This window comes from Sebastes umbrosus, chromosome 12 (genome assembly GCF_015220745.1).
Source record: "Sebastes umbrosus isolate fSebUmb1 chromosome 12, fSebUmb1.pri, whole genome shotgun sequence".
Lineage (NCBI taxonomy): Eukaryota > Metazoa > Chordata > Actinopteri > Perciformes > Sebastidae > Sebastes > Sebastes umbrosus.
The window spans coordinates 7,259,440-7,274,401 of record NC_051280.1 but is presented as its reverse complement, the minus strand read 5'-3'; the positions used below and the strand labels follow the sequence as shown (position 1 = coordinate 7,274,401).

Here is a 14,962-nt window from a genome sequence, read left to right as displayed (position 1 = left end):
TTCGGATAACATTCTGTGTACTTTGTAGTTTACTCAAGTACTGTAATTCCTACATTTCAAAATGCATGCATTGCAAAGTGCAGTTGAGTTTTAAAGACTTCATCTTGCATTGTAAAACAGCATTATAGTTTCATGTTGATTCATTGTTTTATTATTTCACTCTTCAATTTAACAGTTTTTTTGTGCTAATTTGAAGGAAACAATCATGTTGAGGGGCCGTCCTACAGTATGTGTTCTGTACTTAATAATACAGTAATGGAGACAAATAGTACATTCTATGCTAAAATAAAGTAAAACATTTAAATGAGTTATTGAATTAATATTGTCATTAAAACTGCAGCGGAAATGGAACAAATATTATATTTTTAAAGGTCACTATATCCTGACAGTAGAGCATGAGACAGGTAATCTGAAAAAAAATCATGTGTCCTCCAGTGTCCTCCGGTGCTTCTAATGGCATCTGCAAGATTTCACAGACCGGAGGTAAACAACCAATCAGAGCCGAGCTGGAGCCTTGCCGTCTCTGAGCAGCTGTCAATCACTCACAAACTCCGATCAAATGGTCACACTAAGCAGCGCTGATCAAATATGAATCAATATTTAAATAAAAGACAAAAACAGGTCTCAGAGGGTTAAATGGCTTTTAAAATGCCAAACCCACTATGGTTGAACTCAATTAATGAGGTAATTTCTTCCACCAGAGCAACTCTTCCTTGAGAAGTACTAAAATCCTACAGCCTACGCACCCCTGAAAACACAAATAAGAATGGAAACATGGATTTTCACAATATTTGTAACAAACCCAATTTATTTATCTTATCTTAACTTAATTTATTCACTTGGACGTATGAAGTTTTTCTTTGAAAAATAAATGCTTATAAGTCTTAATCTAACCCCAAACTGTGCATTATTATCAGGAAGTTGTTCTGTCTTTCAGTCTTACCATCAGGTTGGAGGCAAACATGTTCAATTATTTTAATGTCCTCGGTCCTGCTGACGTCGTTGCTATGGTTACAGATGATTGAGCCATTCAACAGGTAGACGTGGAGAGAAGCACCAGAGGTTGTGACCTCTGTTCGCTCTCCTCCCTCCTGACTGCAGGTTTGATTGTCACATCTAAAAGTGCTGTTAATGTGAGAGTCCTGTGTTCTGCAGGTCACATTGAGGTCACACTCTGAGCTTCTGGAGTCTACTGAGATCACTGACAGATTAACTGGAGACACTGGATCTGAGGAGGGAAAGTTTCTGTGAAGAATTTTAGAAACATGGCAGCAGAAAATCGGTGTCTGAAATGTTAACAAACTCACCTTGAACTGTGACGTTGTATTGAGCTAGTGTTCTGTCTTTATCTTTAAGCGATACCACTTTTGCAGTATAAACTCCCCTGTCTGCCTCTGTTAGATTCTTCAATTTCACCGAGTATTTTTTCACAGGAAAATCCTCAATCCTTTCAGCGTAATTATCAAAGACTATTGGTTGTTCACCACTAGGTGGAAATCTTACTAAAACATCTGTTTTATTGAAGTTCCACTCAACAAAAGAAAACTTCTCTGGAACATCAGCATCAATATTCAGAAGCACATCTCCTCCCTTCTGCACAAACACAGGAGTCACAGCACTGGGCCCTGTAGAAACAGTAGACACACAATACAATAAAAATCACACATAATATATGTCGTCACCATTTAATGCAGGCTTCATATTTGACCCTGTGACCTTAATAGTGCTAAATGAAGAAGTGAAGTACCCTCAGCTTTTCATAGTTTATTAAGGGTTGGCAAAGCTGTGTTGTTTCTCCTGCAGGCCCACTCAGTATGTTCAAAACTTTTCTTGAAGTGAACAGACTTAATACAACAAATAGTTCTCCTAATTCCTACAACTACAACTTACTATTAACTCTTGACACAGCTTGCCCCAGGATAGAGGTGAAACTAATGCAACCATGTCCAGGGACCCAGCAAAAAGAAGGCCACAAGAACAATATAAAAAAACACTGAAATATAAGGATAAAAAGACACAATAAAACAAGAAGAGGGATAAACTTTCCATAGATCAGTATACTGGTACATATTTATTAATTTATTTATAATATAATTTATTTGTTTACAATAAATCTGTCAATATTTTCTTCTTCTTTAAGCTTATTATTTCTTGAATTTTTTATGCATAATGCTCAGCATTGAAAACATGGCTTTTTGTTTGCTGCATTTTTTTCTGAGAAACATGCTGTTTGTTTTATATTAGGAAGCAGAATTCCTGTTGTTAGTAAGAAGTGAAACGTTTCACTCTACATCAACAAACTTGACGCAACCCCTTCTGACCTACAGTGATGCCACTTTTTGACCTTACAATTATGCATTTGAACTGTTTTAAGTCTTAAACTGTTCACTGTTTTTTAAAATCTACACCACGAAGCAGGACATATTTACCGTAATGAGATCAGTTTGCTACGATGGAGTGTTAGGGCCACATTGAGGGGAAACAAAAAAACATGTTATAACTTTACAAGAAAAAAAGTAATTTTCGTTCTCCACAAAAGAGGCAGTTTCCCCCAGGTAGTGGGATTCTTTCTTCGAAATAAACGCAGTTTATTGCACAATCTTTTCAAGGTCCTGATACTGATGATAATGTGGTGCTGATGTGCCAAAAGATAAAGTATTTCGTTATTTGTGAAATCTATACAAAGGTGTAACTTCACAAAATGCTCCAAGTTCCTCATTTTCACACAGGCGGCATGTACTTTTTTTTTTTACTTTATAATGTTATGACTTGATTCTCATAATATTATGACTTCATTCTCGAAATCTAAGATTTATTTATTTTTTTCCTCAATTTGGCTCTAATACTCCATCGTACTTTACTCTGCATTTCCTTCCTGTATAATTCGTAGAAATCATTCCCTCTTCTTAGATATGTTATCTCTAAATGCATTTTTACATTTATACAAACAAAGGAAGACTCATTAATCTCCTGACATGTATATTGCAAATCTTTCCAATCCATTATCTGTAACCGCTTATCCTATTCAGGGTCTCGGGGGGGGGCTGGAGCCGATCCCAGCTGACATTGGGCGTAGGCGATGTACACCCTGAACAGGTTGCCAGGCTATCACAGGACTGACACATAGAGACAGACAACCATTCACACTCACACTTACGGGCAATTTAAAGTCAACAATCAACCTAACCTGCATGTCTTTGGACTGTGGGAGGAGTCTGGAGAACCCGGAGAAAACCCACGCTAACACGGGGAGAACAGACAGACAAACTCCACACAGAAGGACCCCAAGCCGGGTTTGAACCTGAACCTTTGACAGTGCTAACCACTGCACCACCGTGCAACCTTTTTATCGCTAATCATAAGATAAAATATGAAGCAACTTTATGATGTTTGGTTCATTATTCACAGTAAAGAAGCCTGATCAGGCATCATTGCTGTATCTGTTCATAATATTTTAGTAGACAGTGTTCTTACCTTGTGCCGCTATGATGCAGACCAGCAGCCCCAGTATCACGAAGATAGACATTATCGAGTCTCTGTCCGGTTGCCCTGTCTGACTACACGATGCAATAATGTGTGTGTTCTGTTTTCTCTAACAAGCACACTACAGAGTTAAAGCCTTGTAGCGGTTGTGGGTTTTTTTACCTGTCAAAACCACATGGCGTTGTTCATGATACGAACAAATGAACTTCTCTTTTTGAAGTTCCTCTCTAAGCTCTGTTTTACTGCTTGAGATCTGTTGATAAAGATTGAAATGTTGAACCCTTTGTCAAGGAAGCTTTGAGTGTGAAAATCCACAAAAAGTTGATACAGAAGAGCATTATTATCTATGTGATATCTTCAGATATCAATTACCAGATACAGAGACTTCATCTTCAGTTGAGCTGGCTTTATTGTAGGAACAACTTAATAGCATTAAGACATGCCGAACAATGTTGTAATGTTGGGCATTATAACATTACAACATGTTGCCCTGTCTGACTACACGATGCAATAATGTGTGTGTTCTGTTTTCTCTAACAAGCATGCCACAGGGTTAAAGTCTTGCAGCCTACTGGTTGTGTTTTTTTCCCCTGTGAAAACCACAGGGCGTTGTTCATGATGTAAACAAATGAACTTCTCTTTTTGAAGTTCCTCTCTAAGCTCTGTTTTGCTGCTTGAGATCTGTTGATAAAGATTGAAATGTTTAATCCTTTGTCAAGGAAGCTTTGAGTGTGAAAATCCACGAAAAGTTGATACACAAGTGCATTATTATCTGTGTGATATCTTCAGATATCAATTACCAGATACAGAGACCTCATCTTCAGTTGAGCTGGCTTTATTGTAGGAACAACTTAATAGCATTAAGACATGCCAAACATGTTGTAATGTTGGGCATTACAACATTACAACATGTTGTAAACAGCCTCTGCTGTACCCCCATGCACCTCACTCTGGATAATCCTACTATGTGTATGGCACTGGAGTCCTCTATTGGGCTCTATTCTGGGCTGTAATAACAACCATCAGTCATAACAATCTGTTTCAACTAATCCTGCAACTAAAATTTTGAAAAATTTGAATAAATAGTAGCACTCAATTTTTCATTTGATTTATTCTCTTAAGAGGAAGTAGTTTTGTATGTTGCACCAGAATTATCATAAGGATAATTTTCAGACTTTCAAAATGTTATTTGAAAGAAAAGAACAAAACATGAGGACACAAAAGAAGGGAAAAACATAAAAAATGTGTCAATACACTCAATACAATCTTATAAAATGCTGTAGTTTGTACTGTATTTGTTGCATTAGTTCATGTATTGCTTCACTTAAAACCTGAACTCATCTTGGTGGCTCACTGCACTTGTGATGATCACCACTTCCTTTCTCACAGCTCTATATTTATCACCTCTTGCATTTTCAGATAGCTGTGGTAAAATGTGAAATGTTTCCACTGACAGACAATGTATGCTTAAGAAAGAGGAAACTGCAAAGGCATCTTTACACAGTAATCATTCAAATTCAAATTCAATCATTCAGCACTAAGAAACAGATAAAAGGAATAAAATTAACAGAAAACCAACCAACAAACTGAAAAAACATTTTTATGACAAACTATAGTTTGCCATTTTTTTATTGCATATTATATGTTACGTGCCTGCAGGGCCAGACAGGCCTGCAGAGCCGTACTCCTGTGCTGTTCTGCCCCTCCCCCTTGTCTTGCAGGTGCTTCCAGGATTGAGAGTTAATGGAGGTGATTGGAGTCCACCTGTGCAGAGTTTGTCAGCTGCTGAGTGGCTCACTCTCATTCCATCCAGCCAATCGCCGTCGTGGGCTGCAGTTAAAAGAGGCACACTCTGGGCTGCTCTCTCTCTCTCTGACTCATTTGTAATGAAGTATTTGACTTGTGAAGACACTTGTTTCCAGTGTGAAATTAAAGATAAGGTTTGTGGTAAGGAGGTAGAGGGCATAGGTAAGTTTGGGGTACCCTGTACACTTTTGCACGTAGGTTATTTTCATGTCTAGAAACACTAGGTTTAGTGGTTGTTGCCAACCCCTGTATGTTTTGTGAACTGCTGTTTGTAGATAACTTAGTCAGCCTTTTGTTTGTTGTGTTTAAAGAAGACAGAGATTTAGTTAGGCCTAGTTTTGTTTTGTTAATTTTGATTAATTGGCAAAACTATTTTGTCCCTACCTCCACCACATTTGTTAACCTTTAGTTTTCTTTAATAAACCTTTAATTTTTGCACTTTACTTTGACTCTGTTTAATCTTTGGTTGTTTTTAAGTTATTGTTCCACTTAGTGGACGTAACACTATATGACTTCTTTTCAATCTTTTCATTTTTTATGGTGTAGGATACTATGACTTTTTTTTTTATAGCATACTGTACTCAGTCAAGTCAACTCAATTTTGTTTGTATAGCCCAATATCACAAATCACAAATTTGTCTCAAAGGGCTTTACAATCCATACAGCATAGGACACCCTCTTTCCTTCAACCCTCGCTTGCTGGGGGAAAAAAATGGAAGAAACCTCAGGAGGCGCAACTGAGGAGGAATCCCTCTCCCAGGACGGACAGACATGCAATAGATGTACAGTATAACTAACATAATAAAATTACAATATAGACAAATGACCAAGATTATAAAACATATATGAAGAAAATGGATCCTGGAGGATGTCAAGCAGCTTCCAGGTGTCACCAAACAGCTAGAGCCTGACTGAGCCACACAACCTCCTCTCCACCATGTAACCTGGAAAGAAGACAGGCTACAGAAACACAAGGAGCAAATTGAAGCACATCATTCACACAGATAGGAGTGAAACAAACACATAGACATGATTTTTTTTCAACATACTATATTATGACTTATTTTTTCGACGTACTATACTATGATTTTTTTTAAGACATACTATAGTATGACAGGGCCTCAAGATCAGGTAGGAAACCACCTTATGGCCCTTATCATTGCCAGCTCATGCTGTGTTTTTGTGGTACATATTCTAGAACAAATCTTCAATTAAATGAAGTCAAAACAGCAGATACACAGTAAGCCTGTAGTTGTGGGGGCCCTGGGGAGTTGCCAGCATTGCCCAGTTGGTAATCTTCTATTGATCCTAATACTGCAGTACTGTGGTTATGTTCAAAGTTTTCTGCTTTTTAGTCATGACATTAAATTATCAGTTTATCATGCAAATAGCAATGAGAAAAAACAGGCAACTTCATTTCACTTTAATGACCTTGTTAAACTTTTATGTATGTTGTCATACCATCATTTACAAAATAGGCCCCATCACAAATGAAGCTTAAAGCGAAAGTTCAGACAGAAAGACCCTCTACAGGGTAACAGACTTTGGATTTCTTCTTCTTCTTCTTTGGGGTTTTATGTCAGCTGGCATCCTTTGTGTTGCATTGCTGCCTCCTTCTGGTTTTACCCGTCCATTACCCCTATTCTACTAAAATCGCCTTTCTCCCCTCCAGTGTCCCCGCATCCAAGCCAATCCTCCACCCTATTCTCCACTGGTGCCAACATCTGCAAACCTGCTAACATACTCCGTCTATTTATCTCATATTTTGTGCATGAAGTAAGTACATGTTCAACTGTCTCCATGACCTGACATTCGCTACAGTGACCAGTAGGGTATTTTCCAATAATATGCAGTGAGCTGTTCAATTGGCAGGGCCCAATTCTTAGTCTGCTACTTATAACCTGTTCTTTTCTGTTTTTACCATGACTTCTTAACCCTCCTACTTTATTTTGGATTTTGTGTAAACGTCTCCTTTTGGACTCTCTATCCCAGTGCTGTTGCCACTGTTTATTGACCTCCCTCCAGACAATGCTTTTTCCCTCCGATTTTAAAAGTTTTATGCTTCTTTCGACCTGCTCTTTCATGACCGCCTCCTTTGCTAATTTATCTACCTTCTCGTTTCCTGGGAACCCTGAGTGTACTGGTACCCACATGAATTCTATGTCCTCCCCCTGTCTGCTTATTCTTGAGTATGTGAACAATATTTCATACACTAGGTCTTGGTGGTATTTGGATGTTCCTGATTTAATGCTTGACAGTGATGAAACTGAATCACTACAGATGAGTATTTTACTTTCTCTTATATCCTCCGCCCACTCCAATACTAACAGAATTGCAACTAGTTCAACCACATACACACTCAAGTAATCTGATGTTTTCTCCTCTTAAACTCCATCTAGTGACTGGGTATCATCACTGTTGCCTCTGTTGCCTCTGTCTGTGGATTCTTCGATCCATCTGTAAAAATCTGAACACGATCACTGTACTTCCTATACCTGGGATGTAATACTCCTTGAGTAGATCTGCTGTCTTATTTCTGTGCTTTATATTCAGTATTTCCATGTCTACATTAGCATTTTGCAACATCCAGTATATGGTCTCTCAGGCCACAACACAACAGAACCGAATTCAATCCTGTGAATCTTCATTTGTTCTGCTATGCCGTCGCCTACCCATCCAAAACTTGTTTTCTTCGCCTTTCCCCATTCCCCTCTCCCAACAAGCCTCCAAGACCCCCTTAGTTGGATGATACCCATTGTGTCCCCTCAGATTTAACCAATAATTGGCCATCAGCTGCTTCCTCCGGAACCACAGTGGCATCTCTCCTGCCTCAACTTGAAGAGCACACACAGGTGCAGTTTTCACTGCCCTTAGGCCAGCCTCAGCGCCCAGGTTTGAATAACATCCAGGTCTGACAGTACAGACTTTGCTGCTGACCCATACACAACACACCCATAATCAATTCTCGTCTGGATGAATGCTACATACTGTATATATATCTCAATGATGCAACATCTGTTCCCCATTCCAGCCCTGCCAGACACCTCATAACATGAATTACTTTCTTACTTTTGTTCACTATACTCATTATATTCTCTCTCCATGTTAACCTGGGGTCAAAATTAATCACCAATAACCAAAAGCATTTTACTCTCTTTAGCTTACTTCCATATAGACTCAGATTCATTCCTTCCTTTACTCTCTTGTTTGTGAAGAACAAGACTTTAGTTTTTTCCACCGAAAATTAAAACCCCCATTCTGTTCCCCATCTTTCCACTTGTTTTATTCCTTCTTGTAGTTTCTTAACGATATGCCCCATATTCCTTACCCTCTTCCACAAAGCCCCATCATCAGCAAACAGAGACCTTCCCATTTCTGCCGGAACACCTTTAAATATATCATTTATCATAATTGAGAATAATGTAGGACTTATAACACTCCCCTGGGACGTACCATTTTCTACAACATGGCTTTCTGACAGTTCTGAGCCTATCTTAACCTGGATGGCTCTTCCACCTAAAAAATCCATAATCCAATTAAACACGTTTCCCTCAATTCCCATTTGATGATAGTTTGATCAACAACCCTTCTCTCCATAGCATACCATACACCTTTTCCACATCAAAAAACGCTGATTCTTTATTAACCTGGGCTTTTCTGACCTCATCCTCTCGACACACAACCGGATCCATTGTGCTCCTGCCTCTTCTAAACCAGTCTTTGGTAAGCAGCCACCAAGCCCCTCCTTTCCAAACCATACATAAGCCTCTCATTAACCATCCATTCCATTAGTTTATAGATATGTGATGTTAGGGCGATGGGTCTGTAGTTTACTGGCTTGCTTTCTGATTGGGATTATAATTGCTTCCTTCCAACTCACAAGGATTCGCCCCTCCTTCCAATCTTAATTGAATAATGATAGCAGCTTGTACAACCCTCCTTCACTTATATGCTTTATCATTATGTAGCATATTACATCTTTCCCTGGTGCACTCTTTCCAGTTTTGGCTAATGCCTTCCCCAATTCTCCAATAGTAAATGGAAAATCAAATTCACTCTCACTACCCTTATTTATTTTTAGAGCCTCCATATTTCCATATGATTTGTTTTTTTCTCTACCTCACTTTCCTTCCTCATTCTAGTTATTGGAGCTGTGTACCGCAACAAAGGAACTAACCATTAGCCTAGCCTTTTCTTTATCTGTTCATGCCAGTTCATCTCCCGAGCTCAGCACATGGTAGCTCCAGTCTCTCCTATCACCTCCCATTTTCCTTATCATTCCCCCCACTTCTCCTACCTGAGTGGTGTTGCCTATTGAACTGCAGAAATTCCTTCAATATGACCTCTTTGCCTGTCTTATTGTTTTCCTAACGATTGCTTGTGCCTGCTTGTATTGCACCGAATGCTGAAAATTATGAGATCTTCTGACCAGTCTGAATGCTTTGTTTCTCTTCTTTACTCCTTTCTTACACTTGTCATCCCACCATGGTACTAACTTTTTCCTCATCCTGCCTTTGCTTTTGGGAACAGAGCTTTCAGCTGCTGTTTTTATACCCTGCCTAATTTTACAGTCACTCACTTCTATATCCATGTTGTCACTAATCTGTAGAAGATATTTATCACATTCCCTCATGAAATTTTCACAGTTGGCTTTTTTGAAAATCAATTTTCCCCCTCTGCGGTCTGTGTTGTTGCTATACTTATTTTACAATATACTGGATAATGGTCACTGCCAATGGACTCTTTTTGCTCCACATACCATTCACACAATGGTGCTAAGGTATTGGTCACTAGTGTCGGCTCTAGAACAGATTCTCTGCCAGTACTCAGATCAACTCTTGTGCCTCTGCCATCGTTAATACAGACAAGATGAGTTCCATCCATCAACTCTTCCACTACCTGTCCATAGTAATCATTGTTTTATCACTCCCCCATGTATTATGTGCATTAAAATCTCCACACCCCACAATACTTGCTCTAACTATCCCCTCTAAGCCCTCCAGTCTACTGAGTTCTAGCTTTCTACATGGATTATAAAAATGTATAATCACCAGTTTCCTCCCTTCTGCCAATACTTCAATAATTACACATTCCATATCAGTCCCAACATTTCTATAGACGCCCTCCTTCACAAAAGTGACACAGCCTCCTCCTGCCCCATCCTTCCTGTCTCGTCTGATTGCCACATATACATTTATTACGAAATCCAAGCTTGGTTTTAACCATAATTCCTGGATACACAACAGATCTGGTTTTTCACTTTGGCTGTAAATGAACTGTTTAAACTCTTAACCATTAGCAATCAAGCTTCTTGCATTCCACTGGAGGAATACATTGTGATTTTTGACTAGCCTGACTACTTAACTCATCTCTTACATCCTCCCATTTCACACCTTTCAAATCCAGATGATGGACAGCTGCTTATACTATAATCTGGATTCTATCTGTTTTAGATTTTATATCTGCAGTCGCATTTATGACTCCTGCTATGAACGTCACAAGCTTCTTTTTCTCTCTTCCACCATCTTCTTTCCCACTTCTTGTGCGACACTTTCCACCGCTATCTCCTTCCCCCACCGCTGTCTGTCACTCAGCTTCTCCTGCCCAGCCCTCCTGGCTGCCTCAGATTTTGTCCTTTACCCTTATTTTTCCTTTACCCTTCGTTTCATTGCTTCACAACCCCATTACGCTACACTGTGTTCGCCTCCACAATTACAGCACTTCGGTTTTGTATTCGACTCGCACTTTCCACACATGATTTTTCTGAGCCTTTCTCGTCATTCTCTTTGCATTTCTAACTGAGCTGCTACGTACTTTCAGATTTTCAACTAGTTCTCTCATATTGACACTAAGGGGAATCCCTGTTATCACCCCTTTACTCCCACTAGACCCTGCTCTCCAACTCTCACAGTTTTTGCGACTTTAACTTTCCCCACACACTGTAGCTTCCTTGCACCCGATCAACAAGTTACCATCTTTAAGCACTCTCACATACTTAATTTCACCAACTTGTGCTCTCATTATTTTTGTGAGTTTGAGTGGGTCCATATTCTTTGCAACACCTTCCCCCTCAAACCTCACTACTACATGTAGGATTCCTGGAACAGGGTTCCTAGCTTCCCTCTCACGCCTGTCACTGTCTGATACTCTCTTGCTGCTTTTATCCTCCTTCTTCCTCTTACTCCTTGTGTGGCCCGGGCCCAACAGCCAATGGCAAGGCCGCAACTTAAAGTACCCGTTAGATTTTAACAATTAATGTTTTTTGCTTAGAGCCGACAACGCCACCTAGGAAATACTTGGAGCCTAGGACTCTGATAAATTCAGGTTCTTTTACATCAGGGGAGCAGAGTTAAAAACACAGGCAGAAGTTTAAATCAATTTAAAACCAGATTTATTGCAATTAAAATAGCATGGGTCTAAAAATGAATGATTAATCTAAAAGCTAAAAGGAATAAAATGTTACTAGCAACAAGGTTAAAAACCCTATAAAAAGTCCAGTCCAACGAAGTCCAATCCGGCTCTTTAATCCAGTTCAGTCCACTCCAGTCCAGTCCAATCCAGCGATCCTCCTCGTGTCCGCGTCTTAGCTCCTCCCGTACTCCAACAGCCGTCTGCCCGTCTCGGCCGTCTCTCCAGCACCGTCCGAAACTGTGAAATAACAGAGACCAGGACCAGTAGTGTGTTCTCCACTACTTTGCTATCACAACTCCAGATAAAAGCTATCCTGGTCTGTTTTCAGTGTGTCCGCCACGTAAATGTACCAAAGGGTACTTACGTTTTTTGAGTGAATCTGCGTTGGCGGACACGGTCTGCTGCATGTAGTCTCACAGGACTCTCAGGTCGCTGGGCTGGTAGGTAGTAGCAGGAGGGCTTTTCTGCTGCACTGCTGTCTCTGGACTGTCTCTGACTGAAGATCTTCTCTGCTGCGAGCCGTTCTCTCCTTTTGTGTCCTCTCCACCTGTGCTGCATCCTGCTAATTGCAGGCTCTCCGCCACACCTGCCGCTCCTCTCCTAATCAGTCTTTGATTGGGGGTGTGGCTGTCCATGGGTCTCATTCCAGTTCATGACTTCTTAAAAACACTTCAATTTACGTATTAAAAGCAATCCAAACAACCAACATGCAGGGATAAAACACACAATACAATAAAAACCATAAAACATGCAAAATAGAATAAAATCAAACATAAAACATAAAACATGCATAAGTCATTTTTGACCCTGTCACACTTGCTCTTACATCCTGCTCCCATCCACTTCCCCATTATCACTCCAGTTGTATCACTCCTCACTTAACCCCATGCTATTGTAGCTGTCATCACCTCCATCCTTCCCTGCCATGGTGCAGCAACCAACAGGAAGCAGTGTGAAAGTATCGCTATCGGACCCGTACAGGCCGTCGGCCGACACTCCTCCACTCTACTCCCCACCGGTTAACGATTCCACACCCCGTTTCCAAAGCAAACAACAATAATTCTTGCCCTCAGCTAACTCGTCCGTGAATAGGCAAAGTCAAGCACTCAGTAGCTTTGTTAACAGTTTGTTCCAGCTTGAAGCTCAAAAACTACCAGCCAAAAACCTCTCATACAAAACAAACGTCCGCGCGCCACCAACTCCTCCCGGATCCAGTCACTCTTCCCAGACATTGGACTGAAGCAGCCTTCTGTTCATAAAGTCCGTGACATAGGATAGCAAAGTCTCGGTTTGCATGGGTATTCTCGGACAACATTATGCCGTCTTAAACTTATAAATACCTTTCTGCATAATTCATAAAGCATCACAATTTATGTGGAACTTGAAATACGTATATTGTGGTAATAAGCACTGTAAGAGTCTGTACGGCAGTGGTTCTCAAACTATGGTACTCTCTGTAGTGCTATACGGAGGAATCTCTAATAAGAAATATGGCTGACCCATAAATCGTATTTTCATCGTCATCATATGAACATGCGCGATGAACACATCGAAAAAAGCTGTCTGAAACGCGATGAATAAGAAAAATCATTATATTTAGGGATGGTTAATGCTGCATCCTCTCCTCTTCCTGCTGCTCTGCCTATGGAAGGGAGGCTGGGTCACGGGCGGACATGGGTCTAGGGGTATGGGGTATAACACATGCACAGTGTAACTGAAGCTGCGGTCGTGTGTTGCGATTGGCTCAATTTCGACGAGTGCAGACCAGATTTTACTGCGCATGTGTTGTACGCCCAAATATCTGATGCGTTGATGACGCGTGACCCATCCTCCTTCCCAGAGGCCTTGCTGCTCTGTCGGAGATCTCCGCTCACATAAACACACAGTGCAGTCAGTCTGTGAAGAGCTGATCAGAGAGGCCGCGGTGGAAACAGCTACATCTACTCGTTACTGTAAGTTCAGATCAACTTTGAAAGTGTAAAGCCAAGACACGTTATCATTACACCTGTTCAACAAGCATAAATATGATGAGCGGTTAAACAGGAAAAGTGAGGAGGAGGAAAGTGATATTTCAATCTGCTCTGCCCGCAGTCTCTCATCCACCTCCGCTTTAGACAGGCACAGCGTGTTAGCTCGGCGGCTAACAGCGAACTATAAACACGTGTAAGTTATTTAGTTGAGTTCTGACTGACTTTAGTTCCCTAGTAAGAAGTGATCCAGTGTAGGTGTCCGGGGAAGAACGGAAGGCGTGAAGCGGTGATGGGCTGCAGACTACGGAGCCTCTGTTTTATTCATTTATCTTCATAAAGTATAGGAGCAGCGTCACCCTCTGCTACACCAGCTAAAACTAAAGCTGGCAGTAGTCTGAGTAGTCAGACTGTTTAGGTTAGTTTGTCACATATCTTACTTGTAAACTCATCAGCTGGCTGAAACCAAAGCAACCCCTCTTCCCTCTATCAGCCCTAATGTTACTGCAGCAGAGGGAGGAGGACAGAGGACAGGAGGAAGGACTGACACTGACTGATGTCTGTGTTCTTCAGTCTTTATAAACTTCTGTTAGTAAACTGGGAAAAAAAAGTTTGGAAACTTGTGTTTGGTCGATTATTTCTCTGTTGTTACAATGCTGATGGTCATTGTATTTTACATGGTTGGAAAGCCTGTTTATGTACCTTCACAATGATGTCCAACTTGTAAGGATCATGCATTTGTGGGATGAGCAGCACAGCTGGTTATGTGGGTAGCGCCAAAGAAATATTTGCCAAAATGCTCTGTCAATGGTAAACAGTGTATTCTCATAAGGCTACCAGGAAGCCTGCAATGACTGCCCTTCACCGTCAGGCCCGTTTGCGCTGGTGTCGACAACACAGACAATGGAACCTGAACATGTGGGGGAATGTCATGTTCAGCGATGAGTCCAGGTTCTGTTTGCCAAAGTTGGATGGCAGGGTCAAAGTATGGAGACGACGTGGAGAACGCTATGCTGATTGTTGCACCGATGGAGTAACAGCTTTTGGTGGGGGCAGTGTCATGGTGTGGGGGGGCATCTCCCTCACTGGCAAAACAAGGCTTGTCATCATTGAAGGCCATCTCAATGCAGTGAGATATCGGGATGAGATTCTGCAGCCAGTGGCGATCCCATATCTCCACAATCTGGGACCTAACTTCATCCTCCAAGAAACAACGCTCACCCCCACAGAGCCAGGGTTATCACAGACTACCTCCACAATGTGGGAGTAGAGAGAATGGAACGGCCTGCCAAGAG

General features: G+C 40.9%; 1 protein-coding gene and 1 long non-coding RNA gene across 2 annotated transcripts in view; both read right to left on the bottom strand.

Moving 5' to 3' along the window:
- Positions 1–14,962, bottom strand: part of LOC119498953 (SLAM family member 9-like) — a 31,417-nt gene that overhangs the window by 714 nt on the left and 15,741 nt on the right. The gene's annotated exons all lie outside the window — the stretch shown is intronic.
- Positions 11,664–12,478, bottom strand: LOC119498724. Its single transcript, XR_005209176.1, has 2 exons — positions 12,065–12,478; positions 11,664–11,937 (listed from the first exon to the last, which is right to left on the bottom strand). It is a non-coding gene; the product is annotated as an uncharacterized LOC119498724 (long non-coding RNA).